A 21906-nucleotide genomic window follows, 5' to 3' on the forward strand; every position below is an offset into this window, starting at 1 on the left:
TGAACCCCATATAATAGACTCTTTCTTCTATAAATAGCGTTAATCACGGTGTCTTATTACAGCAACAGAAAAGTAACCTCGACTCTGTGAACAAGACTTTGGACAGGATGCCACTGGGACGCTTCTCTGATGTACCATACTGCATGAGCCGGAAAGATCCAAAAGGTCGGGCTGGACAGAAAGCCTGGGGAACAGGGATAGTAGGGCGAAGCTATTCTGAGATGCCTACCTCCCTCAAACCCTGCCATATGGGCTGGGATGAACCATGGTTCCTAGGACTCTTGCTTAGGGAACCTCTAGTTAGCTTGAGCATGGTCGTCGCGGGAGAGTTGGGGCTTATGACTTGGAGCACACCTCCTTGAGAAAGTCTGTGCCGAGAACAAGCTAGAAGCCACATGGCCTTTCTGAGTTGGTTATAAAGGTCTCCTGGCACCAATTCTACTATCCTTTATTGACCAAGCTACAGCTGGCCCAGCTTCAAAGAGCACATCCATGATGGAATGTTAAATAATTTGTGGCCGTGGTTTAGATCTGCAGTGTGCAAGGACAAATGCCTGGAGACTCTTGGGAGTTTAACTGTCATAACCCTAACAAAGATGTCCCACAGGCGTTCTTTGATCCCGTGTCTACTCTCCCAACCCCCTTTGACCTTCCCTCAACCCAGGTCCGTCACCGCCATTGCCTCCTCTTCTCAAGTCCATAACTCTTCCTGCAGAAGAATCTAGGCCTGACTTCCAGATACCGCCCAGCAGCCCTGACGGTCTCCAACCCCAGGAGTCCACAGCCGGTGAGTTGCTTTCTTTGCTGACACCCACGCCACAGACAGGAGGGCCCCAGAAAGGGGCAGAATTTGCAGCATGAGCTGCTGAAATTAAGTTCATTTCAAACCCCCAGGATGTGCTGCCGTCGAGACAGAGAGACTCACATTCTTCCAGATAACGTGATACTTTGAACACTTGTTTCTATCACACTCCGGTGTGGCAGCTATGAACTGCAAAGTCAGTCACTGTTGGAACCCAGCCCCCATGGGGTCTCTAAGAGTTGTTTTCCAGCATAACTACAGGTACCTCACCACACTAGGATCAGAATCCTGTTTTGAACCCTTTGACCTTCGTTTTTTGTAAGTTTGTATATAAGGCTGCTCCACAATAAAAGTGAGAGACATTCTCTCTGAAAAGGACCAGGAGTCTTGTGGTTCATCCAAATCTCCAGGCTTTCGCCCAGTACTCGGACTTAGTGGCCAAGAGCAGCCACAAGTCACCCCCAAACACAGTGGGCGTAACAGTGTTTCTCCTACCACAGGTTTCAAGGGGCACAGGTTCCGAATTGCTTAGTTGAGTCCCCAGGTTCTGCAGTTATTTCAAAGCTGGCCTGGCACAGCACTCCGTATTGGCCCACTCACTCGAATTATGACAAGGCTCCATGACTCAATGTCGTTGGACTAAGTTCTCAATTCCTTATGAGCTCTTGGCAGGAAAAGCCCCCTCTGTTAGTCTTGGACCCTTGGACCCTTACCTTGGCATCGTGCTACAGAAGGGAAGCCAGAGAGCGGGCATTTACTAGAAAGAAAATGCAAACAAGATGGTGCCTCTCCTTTGGATGTCAGGTGTCCCTGGTAGGTCACAGGTTTGAATGCTTCACTCCCAGATGGTGAGCTGTGTGGGAGAGGTTTTAGAACCTTTAGAGATGAAGCATTGCTGAAGGGAGTTGGTCATTAGGGTGGATCCCCTGGGCTTTGACAGACAGGCTCAACTTCCAATAGGCTATCTGCTGCTGCATCTGCCAAGAGGTAAGGTGAAGAGTCCCACCTGCACCCTCCTGCCATCCTGGAGTAACCAACCACCCTGCTTTCCCCTCTGTAACCGACTGTATCCCCACAAGCTTGGAGCCAACACCCTCCTCCCTGAAATCACAGCAATAAGTAGCAAACGCAATGGAAGTCACTGTCCTGGTTAGTTTATGTCAGCTTGACACAAGCTAGAGCCTTCTGTAAGGAAGGACCCTCCACTGAGAAGACGCCTCCATCAGATCAGGCTGTCAGGCATTTTCTTAATTAGTGATTGGTGGGGGGGAGCCAGCCTACTGTGGCTGATGCCAAACCTGACTGGTGGTCCTGGTTCCATAAGAAAGCAGGTGAGCAAGCCATGATGAGTAACACAGTAAGGGTTCCTGCCTTCAGGTCCCTGCTCTGTTTGAGTTCCTGTCCTGGCTTCCTTCAGGGATGAAGATTGGTGAACAAGTGTAGACCAAATAAACCCTTTCCTTCCCACCTTGCATTTGGTCGTGGTGTCACAATAATGGTGACCGTAACTAGGGCAGTCACGTATTCTGTAACCTAACCACACAAGTGACCTCTTCTCTTTTCCTTTCTCCAACAGCCATGAGACCCTGTGAAATAGTCATGCTGAAGGCCAGGCCATCTGCAGGAACTCTGTTCCATAGCTGCCAGGCAGACCCTCTTCTTTGCTGAGGGCCTGACCTTACACTACTGTAGGTCCAGGAAGCAGCATGGTTCCAAACTCAAAGGTTCCCTTGACTAAAGAATGTTTGCCATGGAGTGGGTGCTGACTGTGGGGGAAGGTAGTCTTCAATGTGACACACAGGCTCTTCATAGTAAAGATCTGTGCACATGTACTTTAAAAAAGATCTGTATGTCTGATTGCTGTGCCTACTGTATGTGCACCACATGCATGCCTGTTGCTCTTGGAGGTCAGAAGGTGATGGTTCCCCTGAGACTTGAGTTATGGGTAATTGAGAGCCAACATGTGAATGCTTGGAACTGAACCTGGGTCTTCTGCAAGAGCAACAAGTGTTCTTAACTGTTAAGTCAACTGTTCAGTGCTCCTCCCCTTTGTGAAGGCCAGAACATTTCAGAAGTCTAAAAATGGATGGGAAAACTGCCTCCGAGAAATGATGCTGGATACAGGGAATGGTTGCTCAGTACCAGTCAGCACTGCTTAATTTTACTGTGAACACAGGTTTGTTCCACAATTGTGTGTGTGTGTGTGTGTGTGTGTGTGTGAGAGAGAGAGAGAGAGAGAGAGAGAGAGAGAGAGAGAGAGAGAGAGAGAGAGAGAGAGAGAGAGAGAGAGAGAGAGAGACAGAGAGAGGGTCTCACTACAAAGGACTAGCTGGTTTCAAATAGACTATAGTGACCAGGCTACCCTCAAATTCCTAGGGATCTACCTGTTTCCACCTGGCTAGTGCTAGGATTAAAGGTGAACACCACCATCCCCACCTGCTTTCGTTTTTTAAAGACTTGTTTATGTATTTGTGCAGAAGAGCTGGAGGGAGTTACAGGCCATTGCAAGCTATCACATGGGTGCTGGGAACTGACGGCAGGCCATCCTCAAGAATAGTGCACTTCAAAAACAAAACATCCTGTTTGTGTGGGTGCTTTTGTTTTGTTTTGAAACAAGGTGCCACTATGAGGTTCAGGCTAGTCTTGAACTTGCCCTCTGTTGGTCAGCAGTTTCCTCTGAATTGGAACATTCCCTCCAGCAGGGAGAGGGGAGGCACTTCAGACTCAGGAGGTCTACAACTTCACAGGGAGCTGGGAAGAGGCTAACCGGCTCCCTTGCTTTTCCCCAGTCCTGCAGAGAGCCCGGGGTTGCAGCTTTCATCGGTTGTCACCTGTGTGGGGGTGCACGCTGCGATCCTGTAACTGCTTTAAGTCATCCTTGCTCTTCACCCACTGTGGTTAGTAACCCCAATAAAGTCTCCTTAGCTCACCAAGTTGTACCTTGATGCAGTTCTTACTTTGGTCCGTTCCCTTTCTGGGGAGCGTGAACCTGTGTTTTGTGTCTCTCCAGGAAAAGTCTGTCATGGAACCGTAGGCATGAACCACTTTTTAAAAGATAAAATAAGGCCGGGCGTTGGTGGTACACGCCTTTAATCCCAGCACTTGGGAGGCAGAGGCAGGCAGATCTCTGTGAGTTTGAGGCCAGCCTGGTCTCCAGAGCGAGTGCCAGGATAGGCTCCAAAGCTACACAGAGAAACCCTGTCTCGAAAAAACAAACAAAAAAAATAAAAATAAAATAAAAGGGTCAATAATAGGTGGCTAAATTGCCCCACCTGTAGTCTAGGACGTCATAGTGTTTATATTCTGAAAGTGAGGCAGCACCGATTCACAGGGACAAGACACCTTAGTTTTCGGTGGCTGCAGCAATGGAGACGATGATACCATGGAGGTCCTTTAGCCCGCCTCACTCACCCCTTTCTAATTCCCTGTGTATCAGCTCCTACTCAGTCTTCCGCTCCCCCTGCTGTGCCCAAACTCTGAGCCCCCAAATCACCAAGAGACCCGATCTGATGTGAAAGCAAAGAGTCTTTGATTAATTAATGAGTTAACTAAACCAACTGTCTGTCTGACACAGCGGGTGGAGCAAGAAGGGCCCAGAGGGACCGTGGGACAGAGAATATATTGGGGTAGAGCAAGGGGAGTGTCTGGGGCAACAGTCTCAGGACTGGTGCACTTCTGGGCTTGGGCAACCTGCCCTGTGGTGATTGGTCACCTGCAGCTGCAGGCAGATTGCTAAGGCCTACAGGCCCTCCCAGGGCAGTTGCTAAACTCTGCTACCACTGTTACCTTACCTTAAAGCATATCCAGAGCCCGCCAGCTGACTTCTGATTGGCTCCTCATCACATGGAGGGTAAGGTCCAGAGCTCAGCACATGTTGCTCAGTCAGGGGCCTACATTTTACTGGGTCTTTTCTGCAGCCTGTCATGGCTGTCAAAGCAGTGGGCTAGGTGACAGTCTGGTCCCTTCACCCTTCTGCCTCCAATAAAGTTACCTTCTCAGTTATTGATTTTGAGAAAAGAAAACTGTATGAGAGGAGCCCATGGAATGGCTTGTGATTGCACCAATCCTGACGACCCGAGTTTGGTCCCTGGAAGCCACTTGGTGGAAGGAAGGAGAAACAACTCACAAAAGTTGCTCTCTGATCTCCACATAGATGCACAGAGGCGTTCACACCCCCAACACACACACACACACACACACACACACACACACACACACACACACACACACACACACTACAACATAGCTCTAAAAGCAAAACCAAGCCATTCGTAATCCAGAAATACAAAACAGTTGAGTCAAAAACTTGCATGTAGGAAATGTTGATCTCTTCCAGGCTGTGGTGGCACACGCCTTTAATCCCGGCACTCAGGAGGCAGAGACAGGCGGAGCTCTGTGAGTCCAAGGTCAGCCTGGTCTCCAGAGCGAGTTCCAGGACAGGCAGGGCTACAAAGAGAAATCCTGTCTTGAAAAACCAAATTTTAAAAAAAGGAAAGTAAGAAAACGCTGATCTTCAATGAAGTTGACTGTGGAGATGACATTGCTTGCCCTTTTGTAGTACTTTCCATTTTGCTTTTATTCATGAGACACAGCACATTACTGTCAACACAGTCCCTGGACCAATCAAAACAGGTCACCTGGAATGTGCCATAAACAGACTGATTCAGAATTTGTTCTGGAACAAGATTCCCAAGGTGATTTTTCCACTTCAGCTACAGGGGTTGTTAGGGAACTGGGTGAACACTGGAAACCCCCTGTAGTAGCTTTAAAAATATGGATGTCATGTCTCAGGTTTAGGGAACAGTTTGGGCAGTTCCAAGGGTACCGTGCCGACCTGGATGTGAGGGCTTGGTTACATTCCTTCACTGGGCCTGGTTCAGGCTGTAATCCCAGCGGTTGAGGGGTAGAGGCCTGAGGACCAGCCTCTTTCTGGGGTGGGGGTTGGGGGGAGGCATTCCCATTTCTTAAAATTGAGTGCTGCTGCTGCTGGTGGTGGTGGTCTGACCACTAAAGAAAATGACTGGCTGAAAATAGCGCATCTGTACTTGTAAAAGCCACACACAGTTTGGCCACAAAGCCAGCTCCCGGACCCACCCGTTTTCTTTCCAGCAAACTGTGCAAGGCCTGTGTGGTTCTCCCCAGCCTGGGGAGAATTCCAGTGTGCAGCATGGGAGAAAGAGCCCCAGTCCTCGGCAGTGCCCCTCTCTGGGTAACAGAACTTCCCATCTCTAACCTCCTTTCCCACAGGGGCAATTTCCATTCAGTGAAGCCATTGTAGCGTCTGTAAAATGTGTCCCTTGGGCTTGAGGTTGGTGACCTGTTCCAGGGAGCAAAGTGACCAGATTCTGAGCCAGACTGGCGCTAGAGGCGGGGACACACCAGCCTCTGGCTCCAGTAGGATGAGGCTTTTTGTTTCATATGCTCAGTGGCCCAAGACCTCTGCCAGCGGCAGAAAGAGAGCAGATGCTGGGAATTGGGGGGGGGGGTAAAGGAAAAAAAGGAAAAACAAAAATATCCCCAGCACCTGGTGGGTGGGGACAGTGACTGAAAGTCACCTAGGCGCCTGGGCCTTCTCTGTCTTGATTCTTCCTGCTGTATCACCAAGTTCTGGAAAACAAGAAGGGTATCTAACACCTGCAGGCCACCCTCGCAGGGCACTCTGCTGTCCCCTGGCCGAAGGGTGACGGGGGTGGACACAAACTGTCGTGGGATTCGCTCTGGTGGCGGACTCTGGGCCCAGGCAGCATCAGAGCTGGCACCTGAGTCTCGGGTATTGAATCCCGCGCAGCTTAGGGTGGTGCCGGAAGCCTGCGAGAGTGGCCCGGAGGAGGGGAGGGGGGTGTCTCTGCAAAACGTTTTCCACGCGGCATCGTAGCCCTACGTCGGGCTTCCAAAAGCGACCAGAGGAGTCGGTGCCACGGATCTCCCGCCAGCTGCTGCTGGCTCCTCGGGGACGCGCGTCTTCGGCCCTCCGCGCTCCACTCACCGTCTCGGCGGTGGCTCTTCTTCCCGCGCTCGGCTGGCTCGGAGGCGCAGCTCGGACAGCGGCTCTGCTCCGGCCGCTCGCCCAAGTAAGGCACCGCTTCTGGGCGGCGCGGCCCTGCCCGCCGTCCACCTCTCTGCGCACCTGCCTCCCGGGCGGAGCGGAGCCGGGCGGGGCGGGGCCGGGTGCGCCGGCGCAGGTCACCGCTCGGACGCTGGAGGGGGCTGTGGTTCTCCGCTGTCCCCAGGCTGGGCCCAGGCTCCCCCTGCCGAGGGCCCGGCCCAGGCCCAGGGAGGGGCGGTGGTGGCCCGCACTTCCCGCTCGCCAGCCTCGGAGGCGGCTGGTCCCCGCGCGGGCGCAGCAGCTGCGGAGAGCGGGGCGAGGGCGAGGGCGCGGGGCGGGGACGCTGCCGCCGCCCGCTCTGCGCCGCTCCTCTCCGCTCCAGTGGCGCTCGGGCCGGGCGTCGAGGCGCCGCGGCGACCCGGAGCGCGCTCCCCCCACCCACCCACCCACCCCGCCTGCTCCGCCCTCCCCTCCGCCCCGCGCCACCTTTGATGGCTCGGACCTCGGCCGGCCGCCGCCTGCCTAGCTCGCGCGCTCGCCCGCCGCCCGCGGGGACCCCTCGCTCGCCGCCGCCACCGCCGCGCCCTCGCCAGCCCTGCAGCCCGCAGCGCGCAGCCGGGACCCGGAGCCGCTGGAACCGCCGAGGTAGGAGGCGCGCGGCGAACAATGACCGCGGCTGGAGGGCGGCCGCCAGGGTGGACCCGGCCGCGGCGGCAACTTGTGCGAGTCCCTGCGGCCGCCGCCCGGGGCGCGGGCCGAGCTGGCTGCGGGGTCCGCGGAGACGGTGTCGCTTGTAGCCGGCGGCCGCAGGCCCCGCGACAATAACGGGAGCCCGGGTTCCCTGGGCGCCCGCGGCGCTCACCTCCGCGGACCTGGGCTGCCGGGCTCTGAGCTTGTAGGTCCCCCCCTTTGGCCTCCACTCCGCGGGCGCCCTTCCCCCGCTTCCTCCTATCCCACCCAGCCGGTGACAGCGCCCCCGACGCCTCTTCCGGACCTGGGGCTGCAATCTCGGCCCCGGAGGTCGGTCCCCGGGCCTCTGAGGTGGCCCGGTGCGCGGGTACCACCGTGCCGCCGGGTCACCGCAGCTCGCCCACGCGCGCAGAGAGCCTCCCGGTGGGTGACAAAGAGGAACACACCCTCTTAAGTTAGATCTTGTTTCTCTTTGCTGCATGCCGCGTAGAGGGGAAAGTTGCTTTTTTTTTTTCTTTTTTGAAGGCACAGGGCATGTCTATTTTTTTCTTATTTTTGCGCGTGGGGCATTATCAGAACTTCTGATGGTGATTTTTACGATTTGAGTTCGGGAAACTTTAGCCGTGAGATCCACCCGGACCCCTCTGAGCGAGCGCCTTATACTTCGCAGTCGTGGAGGGGTATGAGTTTCATCGATGGCACCGGAGACCAGCTGCTGGGGGTGGGGTGGGTTGTTGAGTCTCTTAAAAAAGAGGGAGGTTCACAAAGAGACGAGGTTTGAGACGAGCTGCCTGCCGGGGCTGTGGGAGCGAAAGCCTGCCTCTCATCTGGAACAGTTTACAGTGCTCAACCTCTCGCACCCCTCCCCCTCTCCGGAGTTCGGTGGCCTCGGGCTGTTTCATTTATTTTTGTTCCAGCCTTCCTCCTCGCTCGTTTCCCGCGTTTGACTCCCTTAGCCCTGGTGCCTGGCCTTAGTTCTCCCGAGACCCCCATCCCCTCCTTCCAGTAGGCAGCGTTTACCCGAGGCTAACCTCGACCCAGCGTTGGGCCATGTTTAATGTGCTTGCACGTGGGGACTTGCCAAGCCCACTTCAGAACGTTCCCCAGCGTTGTCTTGCTTTCTCTTTTTCTATCTGAACAAGGAATGGAGAAGGGGGTGGGCATTTTGGGTTCTGGAAGCTTTGGTGGGGAGTTGGCTTTAAAATTGGTTTTTTTTCTAAGGATAAGGTGGGGCTCTTCTCAAATCCCCCAGGCAGCCGCCGCCGCCTTCCCTCAGTGCCACGGCTGTTGCTGGGGCCTCGGCCTCAGCTTCTCTCGTGGGTGGGTCCCTGCCGATGCTTGGCTTCCGTGGGTATGGCATCCACGCAGCTCACTTTGTATTCCTGCAGCATCGGTCTGCAGCAAGACACTAATACTGGACCTGCTCCAAGCACAACGAAACGTTTGTGTTTTTAGTATGTCTGGCTAATAGCTCTGCTTCTGGGTAAAATAAATAGAAGCATTATTGGGCAGTGACTGGTCTGCCGGGGGAGTTGGTGGTGCAGATAGGGAGCAGATGTCTGCCAAGCCCACAGGAAGCTAGACATACTTGGTCATCGATGAGGTAACTACCTCGCGGGGCGACTGTAGCACCGTGGTGTGCGCCTGATTCGGGGTGTGTTGGTAGAAGTAGGGGTTCTGCATGTCGGGGGTCCTCCCAAGTTAGGTATACAAGGCAAACGCCACCCTCCTCACCCCACTTTCTGTTGAGGTAGGATCTGGCGGTACCCCTGACAGGACACCCTCCTGTCTCAGCCGCCTCGAGTCCAGGATTATAGACAGGTGGGCACGTATGACACCTATGTAAACTGTACTTTTCCACATCGATACTCTCTTTCTGGGCATCGATACTAGGATCATTGTTTTGGGTAATGCTTTTGTCTTGTTTGTCATTAAAGGCATTGCCCAAGGGAAAAATATTTAAAGATGAAGATTAAAAAAGCAGTATGGGAAAGGTTGAGGTGTGGAGACCACATACATAATCCCAGCATCCTGGAGGCAGAAAGCAGGAGGCTCATTAGTTCCAGGCCAGCCTTGGCTATATAGCAAGTTCAAGGTCATCCTTACCTCCAATCTCAGTAACAGAAAGAAGAAAAAAGAAAAAAAAGAGGAAAAGGAATGCCTAATAGTTTATTTCACTTGGAAGAATGAGTAGATAAACTCTAGATAGGAAAGACAAAACACATTTTTTTATTATGTATACAACATTCTGCTTCCATGTATATCTGCACACCAGAAGAGGGCACCAGATCTCATAACAGATGGTTCTGAGCCACCATGTGGTTGCTGGGAATTGAACTCTGGAAGAGCAGTCGGTGCTCTTAACCTCTGAGCCATCTCTCCAGCCCCCAAAACCCAATTTTTGCACTCTGGTTTTTACTTTGGAAAACCAGCCTGGGGACATCTCAGAGGACCAAGGAGACTGACTTCGTAGGGAACCTCGTATTTTGCTGTTGCACTGGGCATCCCATACCAGTCTTTTGTGAGTGGCTTTCCTGGCTGCAGAGAATGAATTAGCGTTTTTGAGAACTGTACTTTCTTTCTGAACGAAGAAGGCTAACATTAAAAAAGAGGCTCCCCCAGCCCTGTGATACAGTCCTGGGTTGACAGGTGGCAGGTATATTTCCGGTGTTGGTGGCCTCCTGCCTGGTAGAGGAGGAGGGCCCTAGGAGATTGTAGATCTTCCTGGCCTCTTTCTCCTGTGCTTTGGTGCTTTTGATGGACAGGAGCTGTAAGCTTACTTGGTGGAGTGTTCATCCTGCCTTCTGTCCCTAGCCACGGATAAACCAGGTGTGCTGGCCCATGACTGTAACAATGGCACTCTGCAGGTGGAGCATCAGGTGTTCAAGGCCTCCTTGGTTATAGTTGCATAATGAATTTGAGGCCAGGCTGGATTACACACACACACACACACACACACACACACGCGCGCATGAGAGATCTCCCCGATAGGCTTGAACATATGTGGTTGCACTGCCTTTTTTTTTTTTTTTTTTGCCTTTTAATGGCGGATGTTTATTCTGAGGCCTTACTGGATCATAGTCCTCTGGTCCTTTATGCCACAGGTTTGTTATATATAACCCTTGTTAAGTACTTTCATGTGGCCAAGGTAAGCCAAATGGTTTCCATTGAGATTACTGGAAATGCTGGCTTCTCCATCAACTTCTGCCAATTGTCGCTTTTGTTTTTAAATCAAAAAGCCCCCAGCAAAACTCTCATTTCAGTGGGGAGAAATTAGCTTTTAGTGGGGGATAGCCTTTCCCTGTTTGAGTCAGTAGGAAATATTTTGGAAGGGATGCTTTGAATGTTTAAACGTGGTACTCAGAGCTTGCCACTTGTGAAATAAAAAAGGACCAACCAACAGTACACTTGACTAACATTGGGCTGGTGTTCATGAGCTTTCAGTGGGGTTCCTGTTTTGCTGTGGTGTGGAAATTATAGACTGAAATATTTGGAACTAGTGTGGGATTCATCACTTACACAGAATTAGTTTCATGTGTTAAACTGTCACTTGTTCATATATTAGAACAAAAATGCCCCAGGGCCAACTAGGTTCCCTTCAGTGAACTCTGTTGTGTGTTAATAAACGCAGTATGGCAAGAGTCACTTTGTTTTGCCTGAAGACTTTTGGAGAAATACTTTTCATAAAGGTGGTTTATTATCAGCTTCAAAGGAAGACTTAGAAGTCAGTAGTATGCTACTTTCAGTTTTTCCTTCTCACCCTGTTATTTCCAGGTCTAGGGTAGTGCCCGGAACATAGCAAACCCTTGATAAATATTTGTTGAGTGAACAAACATACCTAGCTTTTAATGCTCTTTTTAAATTAGTTCCTGTTTTTTAGATGGGAAGCTTAGTAGCAGCAGTAGGTTGTTTTGGGGATATGAGAATTGGGTATTTGACTTTATATTCATTTCTTTGTAACTGAACAGTTTGATCCTTAAAACGGGCTGACATGAAAAATACACATGCATTTTTTTACGTGTACATAAAAATGATGCAATGAAAATATGGAGAAAATAAAATTTACCTGTAACCCTACCACCTCATACCAAAATACTGTGTTAATATTTTGGTGTGTCTTTCGGCCCACCCTTCCATTTGGTCGCTTTCCCCTACTGGAGTGCGTGGCCGGTTCCTGCTGTTCTTGGTGGCTAGGGCAGCTGTGCTCTGTTCTGGATTTTTTTTCTTCCTGGGTGCACTGCCTCTTAGAACTCTTAGTGCATCTGTCCATGGTAACCTCCCTCTTTGTGCTCCTGAAATGTCTTTGTTTCAGAAGGATGGACTGTCAGGATTTGGGATTCTCAGTGGTGGTTCTCATGTTACCCAACCAGCTGATTGTTATTTGTGAATGGTGGCCCAGCTTTCTTTGTGGCATTCTGCAGTTTCACTACAATGGGCACAGGTGTCATGTCTTTTCTGCTTTGTATTTATTCTTGCTTTTTTCTCCTGCTCTACTTTCTTAGTTGTCCTCTTAACAGGGGTTTCCTTTCTGCTCCTCAGTGATTCTCACAGAACCTGGGTTGTGATACCAAGATGTGGCCACCTGGTTATCTTGAGTATGGTGCTCGTGAAGGAAGTTCCTAAGAACATCTGTAGACAGGTCTGTGTGTGGAAGTGTGTTTTCATCATTTGTGCTGGGCTTCATAACTGCCATGTGTTTTCTCAGGACTTTGTCCTGTTTCATGGTCCCACCTGCCAGGTTCCAGAAACTTCCATGACTGCTCTTTGCCTGCACTTGAAATCTTTTTATTTTAGCCCGTTAGGGGGATGTGTAGTAGTAGTGTGACATGGTTCCAGTTTATATTTTCATGGCGACCCTTGGAATCATTTCATGTGTTTCCTAGTTACTTTTTGTAAATACCTACTACTGTGTGTGTGTGTGTGTGTGTGTGTGTGTGTGTGTGTGTGTTCTATAGCTGTATTGAGTATACCTGTCATCAGTAAACTGCAGGTACCCAATGCCACCTTACTTACAGCTGTGACTCTAGTGTGTGTGTGTGTGCATGTGTGCCTGTGTGCCTGTGTGCCTGTGTGCCTGTGTGCATGCATGGTACAGTGTGGTATGGCAGTCTGAGGACAGCTTGCTAGAGTCAATTACTGGCAAGCTTGTCAGCAAGAGCCCTTACTTTGCTGGGCCATCTCACCATTCCCCCCTCATTCATACATACATACATACATACACACACACACACACACACACACACACACACACACACACACATTATTGTATTATTTTTGGTATTTTTTGAAGAGCAGATGTTCTTAGCAAAAAACTTTATTCAATCTGTGTGGCTGCTCTTGGCCACTAAGTCCGAGTATTGGGTGAAAGCCTGGAGATTTGGATGAACCACAAGACTCCTGGTCCTTTTCTGAGAGAATATCTCTCACTTTTATTGTGGAGCAGCCTTATATACAAACTTACAAAAACCCCAGGTCAAAGGGTTCACAACAGGTTATTGATCCCAGTGGGGTGAGGTCAGGCAAACAGGAGGTACCTGTGGTTATGCTGGAAAAGAACTCTTAGAGACCTCATGGGGGCTGGGTTCCAACAAATCTGATTATTGAATGTACTAATGGTCAGGAAATGTATTTAGCTTTGGGGGAAAAACAAACAGTTCTTGTATGCCAGGAAGGGATAAACTACTGTGGCTGTGCTCTGGTAGTTATATTTCATGGGACAATTTTGTTCTTCCCCAAATAAACTCACTTGGAAAGACTGGAGAAGTAAAAAAAAAAAAAAAAAAAAAAGTGTTTATTTTGAAAATAGAGATAAATGGGTGGTTAATATTACAAGCAAGTAAATAGATTTTTATTATTTATTTATTTATTTATTTATTTATTTATTTATTTATTTATTTGTTCTTCCAGACAGGGTTTCTCTGTGGCTTTGGAGGCTGTCCTGGAACTAGCTCTTGTAGACCAGGCTAGTCTTGAACTCACAGAGTGCTGGGACTAAAGGCGTGTGCCACCACCACCTGGCTGTAAATAGATTTTTAAAATAAAATTCAAATTTGGTTGTATTGTTTCACAGATTGAAGGATTATGAAAAGGAAGTAGTTTTGAACTCAGTTAAGAACAACAACAACAACAGACTGGGACCCTGGGCAGAAGCAAGTTTTAACATTCTGTTTTTAAAAACTCATTTGTAGCAAGGCATAATGCTGCACTCCTTTAATCCAAACACTCAGGAGGCAGAGGCAGGTGGATCTCCGTGAGTCAAGGCCAGCCTACTCTATATAGTGATGAGTTCAGGACAGCCAGGGCTGAATAGAGACTCTGTCGCAAAACAAACAACAAGAAAAAATTATTTGTGTGTGTGTGTATGTGCCTATGAGTGCAGATGCCCACAGAGGCCAGAGGCGTTAGACATTTCCAGAACTAGAGTTATAGGCAGCTGTGAACATCCCAGTTTGGGTGCTGGGAACTGGACATGGGCTCTCTGGAAGATCAATGCACGCCCTTAACCACTGAACATCTTTTTGGCTCCTTAAAATTCCAAAACTGTAGCAGTGAGGTGCCTGGGGCATCTACAGGCACTCATTGGTTTCCATTTTTGCAGCAGTCTTGTCTTTGGAGCAGGTGAGTCATCCGAGGCCAGGAAGAATGTCCTAAATTTTGACTGTCCTGTCCACTTAATATAAATGACAGACATCGATGAACTGGATTGAGAATTTGTAAAACGAGCAGGCAGTTACCACCTGTAACTGGCTTCCTTTTTTGTCCTGTTGGGCAGGTCCTGTTTTCTCAAACTTCATGGGAACATGTTATAAGAATCCCCGTGTGCCAGGGGCGGAATGCCTAACTGATGAGATCTTTAACCTCCAGTGATGGTAGGAGGGCTCCCAGAGTGTCCGGTGTCATTGAGGAGGACTTTCCATTCTACCCTGTCATTCCTAGCATGTTGTTTTCTGCCCTTGGGCTTGTTACCTCTGGATAATTAGATGCTGCAGCCTAATTAGCTGTTGTAGCTGATGGTGTCTGCAACTCCTTACTTCATACTGTCACTTTGGTGTGAGAGCAACGGTGGCTCAGGCTCCTCTAAGCTCTGTTGCTGAGAAAATTCCTTCCCAGAAGCCCCCAGCATCTGGGAAGTTTGCTGATGGGGTCCTAGGGAATGTTCAAAGGAGCCTCAAAGACTAGATTGAATGCCTGTGGCCACAGCAGCTATACTGTGGTTTGGGCAAAAGGAGAACAGAGCGAGAAGTTGGAGCCAGAGCCTGTGAGTGCATTGCAGAGGCCTATGGGCTCCACACACACTTCCACGCCTGGTTTATTAAGTAGTATCAATCTGCACTAACTGCATTCATTTATTTTCTTTTTCTCCTGGAGTTGGCCTGTATCAGGAGGATTCCCGTTCGAAACACCACTGGAAGGGGTTGCCTTTCATGTGCCATATAACACTCCTTGGGAAAACTGTTCTCTAATTATTTTCCTGTGGAAAGTGATTTTGTGGGTGTGATAGTTACTCCCACTTGTCAGTCTGGTGAGATTTCCAATCACCCCTGTGGGAGTCGGTCTCTGGGAGATTATGTTTATTATGTTAACTGGTGTTGGGAGACGGGCCCACTGTGGGCGGTGCCATCCTCTGGGCCGAATGGAGAGAGGGAGCCCAGCTGGCATTCCATTCTCTCGGTTTCCTGTGTGTGTGACATGCCCAGTTGTTGTAAGCTGCTGCTTTGGCTTTCCCCGTTGTGGATGCTGCAATGAACTGTGAGCTGAAATTAGCCCCCTGTGACTTAAGGTTTGGTTGGAATATTTTATCGTAGCAACAGGTCAAGAAAACTGAAGACAGTGGCATGCCAAGTTGCTCTGAGAAGCCAACTGTTTGCAAACTATCCTTGAATTTGATCTTTGTTGGGGGTGGCTTTTCTGCACATCCTCCTGGAAGTGGCCCTCAGCAGTTGAGATAGCACTTGGACCACGCCTGAGTTCTTCAAGGAAGGATGTGCCTGCGGTTGCCTCCACCTGGGGTGGCCTTGGCCTGAGCCTTGGTGGTGTTGAGCTGGTGAGGACACTCATCCTTCTTCCTGGGGCTAATGGGTCTTCTTTTCTATGCAGAGCCTCAGTTCTCCAGCATTGGATTCTAGCGGGGCCAAGTGGAAGGAACTCTTGGCTGTAAGTGGTCGGGTGTTGGAGCGCTTGGCCTGAAGCTGGAGGCGATGTTTGAAGGTGGCCAGATCTTTAGGAGGGGGAGCCTTGCAGGAGGAAGTAGGCCCTTGAGGATTTTAAGGGGGCATTATTTCCTTCCTGCTGCCTGCTTTCTGTTTCTGCCAAGATGTAAGGAGGTAAAGAGCCCCGTCTACATCTCCTGCCACCATGGAGCCACCTGTGGCCAGGATGGACTGTGCCCTTCAAACTGTGGCCTGAGCTAAGCCCCTCCTCCTGCAGGTAGCTTCCTGTTAGAACAAGCCCCTCCTCCTGCAGGTAGCTTCCTGTTAGAACAAGCCCCTCCTCCTCTTCCAGGTTGCTTCCTGTTAGAACAAGCCCCTCCTCCTCTTCCAGGTTGCTTCCTGTTAGAACAAGCCCCTCCTCCTCTTCCAGGTTGCTTCCTGTTACAACAAGCCCCTCCTCCTGCAGGTTGCTTCCTGTTAGAACAAGCCCCTCCTCCTGCAGGTAGCTTCCTGTTAGAACAAGCCCCTCCTCCTCTTCCAGGTAGCTTCCTGTTAGAACAAGCCCCTCCTCCTCTTCCAGGTAGCTTCCTGTTAGAACAAGCCCCTCCTCCTCTTCCAGGTAGCTTCCTGTTAGAACAAGCCCCTCCTCCTGCAGGTAGCTTCCTGTTAGAACAAGCCCCTCCTCCTCTTCCAGGTTGCTTCCTGTTAGAACAAGCCCCTCCTCCTGCAGGTAGCTTCCTGTTAGAACAAGCCCCTCCTCCTGCAGGTAGCTTCCTGTTAGAACAAGCCCCTCCTCCTGCAGGTAGCTTCCTGTTAGAACAAGCCCCTCCTGCAGGTAGCTTCCTGTTAGAACAAGCCCCTCCTCCTCTTCCAGGTAGCTTCCTGTTAGAACAAGCCCCTCCTCCTCTTCCAGGTAGCTTCCTGTTAGAACAAGCCACTCCTCCTCTTCCAGGTTGCTTCCTGTTAGAACAAGCCCCTCCTCCTGCAGGTAGCTTCCTGTTAGAATAAGCCCCTCCTCCTGCAGGTTGCTTCCTGTTAGAACAAGCCCCTCCTCCTGCAGGTAGCTTCCTGTTAGAACAAGCCCCTCCTCCTGCAGGTAGCTTCCTGTTAGAACAAGCCCCTCCTCCTGCAGGTAGCTTCCTGTTAGAACAAGCCCCTCCTCCTGCAGGTAGCTTCCTGTTAGAACAAGCCCCTCCTCCTGCAGGTTGCTTCCTGCTGGGCCGTGGATCCCATAACAAGGAGAGGAGCTCGCAGAAGAGGACGCTAATGAGGCAGAGCTCTTAATTGAATTAGTGAAGTGCCCTAGTAAGCGCCCTGGTATTTCTGCAGGGATGGCTGCTGGGGGAGGTGACCCTCCAGGGCTTGCAGGCTCAGGGCTCCCAACCTTCCTAACAGTTCCTCATGTCGTGGTCAACCATGAAATCATTTCGTTGCTACTTCGTAACTGTAGTTTTGCTTTGGCTATGAACCATAGTGTAAACAATCTGTTTTTTCCAATAGTCTTAGGCGACCCCTAGCAGAGAGTCATTGGATCCCTGAAAGGATGGAGACCCTTAGGTTGAGAACTTCTGCTCTGTGCCAGGCGCCTTCTGTCTTCGAGGCAAGTGCCAGCCTGTGCTCACTTGGAAAGGAAAAAAAAAAAAAAAGAAAATCATCCCATTTGGGCTCACTGACTGTTGATGCTCGCTCACAGACGGTGTGGAGGTCGGGGGGACCCTCCCTTGAGTGTGTGCAGTGTTGCCCTGATGGCTTAGGGTCCTGGGGGAGGGGCTCCATCTATATGGTTATGGGGAATCCCTTATCCCTGCTGGGTCAGAACTCTGGTGTGACCTTTTGGGGCAGGAGTGCCCACAGCCCTGGAGGTAACCCTCACATATGCTCTGTAAATACGCCCAGGAAACTCGCTGGTTCCCCAGAGTGAGCTTTGGTGGAATTGTGCCTTGGTTTGTCATTGTGACCTTAGGAGGAGGGGTAGGTATTGTTTGTGTCTTCCGAGAAGGAATTTTAGCAGCAGTGGCTGCAGGTAAAAACCATGTGCGCAGACCGTTGCAGAATGCGGATCGGACACTATTCTCATCTTTTCATTTAACTGATAGAATCTTTCAAAGGCTGCTGAGGAGGCTGGGGACATAGCTCAGTGGTAGAGCGCTTCCCCAGCCAGTGCGAGTGAAGCCTCCGCATCATACACATACATCCACACCCCTCCACCCAAAACTCCCAAGGCTGGGGGATCGCTCCTTTGGTAAAGAGTTTGCCATATGTAAAGATGGGCATGTGACATGTGCTTGCAATTCCAGCACTGGGGAGGTGGAGGCAGGCAGGTGCCTGTGGCTCCCTGGCCAGCCAGCATAGTCCATTCAGCCTGTTCCTTTATCACTGTTTGTTAGCCTGCAGGGCTCTGAACAGGGGAACGAGTATCCCCCTCTGTCCTTTACTTTCACCTAAAGGACAGAAGCCCTGCTTGAGCCCGGTGCAGCAGGGTGGGAGAGTGTTCAGTTCTTAGCTTACAGCAGCAGACTGAGAAAGAGCAGAGGCACCCTGGAACCTGAGATCTGCTGCACAGCTTCCAGCTGTGTGCTGTGGCGCCCTGGGTCTGGTCTCAGTTTTCCCTGGACATCAGCTTCCTTTAAGGTCTCTCTCTGTCTCTCTCTCTCTCTGTCTCTCTCTCTCTCTGTGTCTCTCTCTCTGTCTCTCTGTCTCTCTGTCTCTCTCTGTCTCTCTGTCTCTGTCTCTGTCTCTCTGTCTCTGTCTCTGTCTCTGTCTCTGTCTGTCTCTCTCTGTGTGTGTGTGTGTGTGTGTGTCCATGCATGCCCGTGCCCACAGATGACGCAGCAGGGCATCCCCCTGGAGCTGGAGTTTCAGGTTGTTGTGAGCCTGAGGTGGGTGCTGGGAGCTGCAGGAGCAGCAAATGCTCTTGACTACCCAGCCATCATCCAGCTCCCTTCTTGTGTTTTTAGTGCCCTGAGAAGAAAAGTCCAGTCCTGCTGGCATTGGATCCCATAACTGCATCTGAACCCCATCTGAACCTCACCCTTCCCTGTCCCCTCCAGGCATGGGGTGGGGAGAACCCCGACATCGGCTGTTCTACAAGGTGGACAGAATGCGAAGGCACAAATAAGGAAAAACAAACAGCAGAAGATGTCTCACTGCTAGGGGTTTGCTGAAGCTGGGGAGTTCGTGACACATCAGTATTTGACTTTTAAAAGGTTATTGTTATTATTACTATTATTATTTTTGATCTCATGTAGCCCTTGCTGGCTTTCAACTTGCTATGTAGCTGAGGCTGGCCTTGTTAAATCCCAACCCTCCTGTCTGCCGGCTGTGCCCTGGGATCGCGGACAGGCTTGTGCCAGCACACCTGCTTGCTCAAATGCTGCACTTCTGACCTGTAGAGGACAAGGGAAGAGTTGATGTCCGCTCAGAGTAACTGCCCAGCGTCCCTGTGCATCTAGAAGGGGGGGCGTGGTCAGTGTAGCTGCCTGCAGCCTCAGGGAGTCCTGGGAAGGGGAGCTGTGCATAGTGCCACATGGCAAGTAAGGCTCGTCCCCTGCCCGGCTGTCCCCATTTGTCACAAATGCCAGTGACTGAAGTTGTTAGTTCTCTCAGCCCTAATCCATCTCCAGTGAGTGGAACCCTTGTGTGATAATTCTAGGTTGTTGACAGGAAAGTTACTCCGTTTAGCACACCCAAGCCTTGGCCATCCATCAGGCCCTGGCAGAGGTGATGTCTTGTCTTTCCTTGGCACACCTTGGGAGGACGGCTGGGGATGCCACTCATTTGGAGGCCTGCATGTACAGAGTTCATGGTTCAGGAGCACCGCTGTCATTGTGCACAGGTGTCCCTTATGTCTGGCTTGTTGCTTTTCCTGCCAGTTGGTTCCCGCATGTCAGAAGTTGTGATGTCTCAAACTCAGCCGTGGTTTTCCCATGCTATGGTTGGTTACTAAAAGTCTTATGGTGTGTCCACGAGTAACCTGGCGATCCCAGCACCTTAGATTCCTGGGCGCGTCACAAATTGCAAGCAGTGTGTGGGATACTGTCTTAGAGAATGGGGCACTTTGCAGGAGGTCATTTTATTTGCCTTAGTGAATAAAACAGAGTCCTTATAGCATAATATATAATAATAATATGTACTATATATAAATTTCCCTTGGGTTGAGGCGTTCCTGACATTGAAAGGCAGTCCTAACTGTGGGGTACGTGGGCAAAGGTGTTTAGTGCTCATAGCATTCCAGAGTAAAGCCCAAGCAAAGGCCGTTAAGGGTAGGCCATTTGTTTCTTCCCCAGAGTTCCTCAGACAGATCCTCTTAGGTGCTCCAGGGACGGATAAAGAAAACCTCCTGTGACCTGAGGATGGAATCCATTCTCTCTGACAGAGGTTCTTATTGAGCACCTGTGCAAGTGTGTGTGTGTGGTGTATGTGTGAGCGGCTAGTCTGAACCTGAGTCTCCTGCATCCTTAATAACCTTTGGCCTTTAGAAGAGTGTTCCCTGGGGGGCACACCAAGAACCCTGTCTCTAGAGGAGGATGACAAGTGGTGATTATTAGCAAGATGCTGAGGTCCTGCGGTACACGTGATGGATTTAAACAGCCTGCTTCTGAAGGCCCCTAGAACCAGCACTTTTTAAAAAGAAAAGACTTGGAAGTCAAGAGGGCTTAAGCCCTGAAGGCAATTTGAGAAGTGGACATATTTCTCTTTAAGACAGAAATAAACTGAAATCGCTTCTAAGAAAGACACTACAGTTGGGTGTGGTGGTGCAGGTCTTTAATCTTAGTACATAGGAAGCAGAGACAGTCAGATCTCTATAAGTTGGAGGCCAGTTTGGTTTCTATAGAAAGTTCCAGGGCAGCTAGGATGACACTGTATCCAAAAACTCCCAACTAACCCTTCCCCCCACTTAATAAAAACCCTCAAAAAAGTATATATAAAGACTACAGAGATGGCCCAGTGACTAAGAGTATATACTGCTCTTGTAGAGAAATTTTTAAAAGACGTAGATACTATGTATACATATATAAAGTATATATTTAAAATTAATGTGGACAATCTATATTAATATTATCAAGGTGACTTTTTCCCATTAAGTATACAGCACTGTGTTTTAACTTATGTAGAACTCTCAGAAACTGCACAGTCGGGATATGGGCCATTCCTGTTACCATAAATCTTTCTGACAAAAGCCGCCTGAGCCCCACTACCACGTGTGAGCTTTACGCCAGCCGCCCACCCGAATTAGGCCCAAATGAATACACAGAAACTTGTATTAGGTTCAAAGCTGCTTGGCCAATGACTAGGATTCTCATCTGTTAGCTCAGTCTCAATTATCATAAATCTATATATAAGACTTAATTTATCGGACACCTTATTGGCGTCCCTCCTAGCTGGTGGATCACATCCTCCCACTGGAGCAGGAGCGGAGGGGAAAAGAGGACCCTTCCTGTTTCTCCCTCTTAAATATGAGTCTCCTTGCTATGTCACTTCCTGCCTGGGTCACACTTCTCTACTACATTTCCCAGAATTCTCTTTGACTCCTAATCCCGTCTAACTTACTGTCTCATTGGCCAAACAGTATTTTATTTAACAATCAATAAGATAAACATACACAGCACATTCCCCATCACATTTCCATCTCTTCTGAAATGTCTTTTGGTTCTCCAGCCCCTGCTAGTTATCCTTTCATTAACTATAGCTTGATCATGTCCAGGATGTCACACATGAAGGCACAGCATAGCCTGTGGAGTCTGGCCTCTTTGAACTGGCATACTGTCTGAGGGACGAAGTCCGTGGGGTGTCTAAAGTTGCTTTGCTTTGCTTTCTGAGTAATGGTTATTGCATGGACACCCACCTGCTGAAGGACATTGGGGCTGTTTCCAGTTGGGCAGTTCTGAGTATGTTATCTGTAAACGAAGAGCTGCCACCCCCGGATGTGAATTCTCACATGAACATAGAGATTGAGAACATTGATGTCTCATGAGTAAACATGTACCAGTCCTTGCCAGCATTTAGTATTGTCAGCCCTTTTTTTTTTTTTTTTTTTGCTATTTTCATTGGTGTATAGTAATATCTTATGTTAGTTATTTTTAAAGCTAAAAATACAGAGAAAAGAAGTTTTAAAGGGGCTTACTTTAAGGATGGCTTAGTTTATTGGTCTGTGTAGCCCCCCTGGGAGGAGCTGCCTGTTGGTTGCAGGGCAGGTCATGAAGGGTAGTGGGATCCAC

The 21906-nt window shown here is 49.9% G+C and overlaps 1 protein-coding gene across 2 annotated transcripts in view; it reads left to right on the forward strand.

The window, feature by feature from the left end:
• The first annotated feature begins 7361 nt into the window (after positions 1-7361).
• The window catches only part of Farp1 (FERM, ARH/RhoGEF and pleckstrin domain protein 1), a 259534-nt gene continuing 244989 nt past the window's right edge, over positions 7362-21906 (forward strand). For both annotated transcript variants that reach the window (XM_027393905.2, XM_027393906.2), the window contains exon 1: positions 7362-7493. The gene's annotated coding sequence lies outside the window, so the exon portion shown is untranslated. The remainder of the gene's footprint in view (positions 7494-21906) is intronic.

This window comes from Cricetulus griseus (assembly GCF_003668045.3).
Source record: "Cricetulus griseus strain 17A/GY chromosome 1 unlocalized genomic scaffold, alternate assembly CriGri-PICRH-1.0 chr1_1, whole genome shotgun sequence".
NCBI classification, from domain to species: Eukaryota; Metazoa; Chordata; class Mammalia; order Rodentia; family Cricetidae; genus Cricetulus; species Cricetulus griseus.